The following is a 2120-nucleotide window of genomic DNA, read 5'->3' on the forward strand; positions in this document are numbered from 1 at the left end:
AAAGGCTATTGGCTAGGTGGGGGGTTAGGCGGGACTTCTGGGGACAGAGAGTTCTGGGAGGAAGAAAGGAGGAGCGGCCAGCCAGACTCAGAGGGAGTGCCAAGTTGCAACTCCCTGGAGGAGGGGTGAAGGTCACGGGCTACGTGGCAGCACTTGAATGAATGGAGGCAGGTTGATTTTGAGTTAAAAGAGTAAGTTGGAAACGGGCCTAGGCTAAGGCCAAGCTTTCGTGATTGATATTAGGTCTCCGTGTCATTTTTTTTTTTTTTTTATGAGCTGGCGGTCCAAGGAAGAGTTCTGCTGCGATCTTGAGTACAGAGGATTTCAATATTGCCGTGAGAGAGGAGTGATGGGATATTGGAGTCTGCAAGTGCACGCATGCGTGCATTTGTTCAGCACACCGGAAACCTCCCCCCCATGACTAGAAAGGGGCAGGGTATAAAATGAGTGGAGGAAGCCAAAGGCCACTGAACGACGACTCCATAGAGCTCACATTATGATCCAATCCCATCATCCTCCAAGTAAAACCAAGTAAAACGTAGGTGCTTGACAAATAAGTGGCCGTGGGTGCCTAGAAGGGAGCGAGCTCAGTCCTAGCCAGGAAGAATCAAGACAGGCTTCCTGGAGTAAGAGGCGTCATCACTTGGCCTTGAAGGACAGTGGGGCAGTGACAGGCAGACAGGGGGAGGGTGCCTGGCTCCTCTGCAGTCTGATTGAGAACTCTGCTCTTTCAGGTGCATATATTTTAATGGGGATTTATTTTCTGCATTGTTAAAGCTTAACGGTTCCCTCAAATCATACTGACACAAAGGGAAGCCAGCGCAGTTCACCAAACAGCAGATTTTGCCCTGAGCAAAGGCACTTACTTCTCCATGCGTGGAGCCGTCCCCCACTGTTTCCCATAAGAGCCTGTGCTGGCTTTTGCAAATCGAACTGGAGCTCTTAAACAAAGCATCCTTTTCCAGCAAAGGAGTAACTAAGGGCTGGGTTACCCCAGGACAGCACCTGCAGGAATGTCGTGCTAATGGCAACTGTTGGAAGCCATCTTGACCCCATTCACGGGGAGCATCAAGAGCCCAGGTGGACCTTAACTACCTTTGGGTTTGCAGTTGGCCGACTCCACCAGGGAAATCCCTGCTTGTTCTGTTCTTCCCCTGTGCTACAACGAGTAGATGGCCCAGGCAGAGATGGAAGGAAGGAAGGCTGGATGAATACCTTCCTCTGTGTTGCTGCTGAAGGAGTGAGCACTCCAGTCTTCTTGGAACGTCCTGCTCACCTGCCGATGGGGACTTCGTGCAGCTGGTTTTCTTGTATACCGTGGAGACGTCTGTGGGTCCCATGGGGGACCCTTAGGAGGTCATGGAGAACTGGAAAACTGGAGTGATCTGAGGCTTCTGGATCTGACTTTCAACTTCCTTAATCGTGACACCAAGGCCAAGGAACTGCTTCTAAGGCTGCATGTGACCCCTCTCCCCCTCTTCACAGAGGGCTGTTTACCTGCCTTCCAGGACTGGTGTTTGTTGCTGTGTGGGATTGGTATGGTCTTTTAGCCAAACACCAGTGGAATCAAGACAAGCGGCCATCCGAGTTAACAAACACTTATAAAGCTAAACACAATTAATCAATGCAAAGGTTTTAATACTGTCACTAATGTCACAGGCAAGGGTGAAGACATGGAAACCCCACTCACTCAACTCCAGCAGGGGCACAGCCACCAGGGCCCTGCCCTTCCAGCTCTGAGGTTTTAGGGAGGGAGATTGGGTCTCCATGGGAACAGTCTCATTTCCTTGGCTACTGGGTACTGACTCGGAGGGCTGGGACTGAAGAATCTTTTAACATTTCCCCAGTCTTGTCAATGAGGTCCTGGCCCGGCTCCAATCTGGGTAATTACATTAACCCTATGCAAATTGCCCTCAGTGGTTGCCTAGGTGGATCTGGCGGAGTGGAGAGTAGGCTCGCACCAAACCCCCTTTTCCTTCTCTTCCTGGATCCCAGCAGACCTGGTTCCTAATCTGCGGCATGCATAATGATGCCCATCCAGTCACCCTGTCCATGCAGGGAGGCTTCGTCTGTCTGAGGATGCTTGGTCGGGTCTAAGACAGTGCAGAGAAAAATCCAGA

This window comes from Microtus ochrogaster, chromosome 18, assembly GCF_000317375.1.
Source record: "Microtus ochrogaster isolate Prairie Vole_2 chromosome 18, MicOch1.0, whole genome shotgun sequence".
Lineage (NCBI taxonomy): Eukaryota > Metazoa > Chordata > Mammalia > Rodentia > Cricetidae > Microtus > Microtus ochrogaster.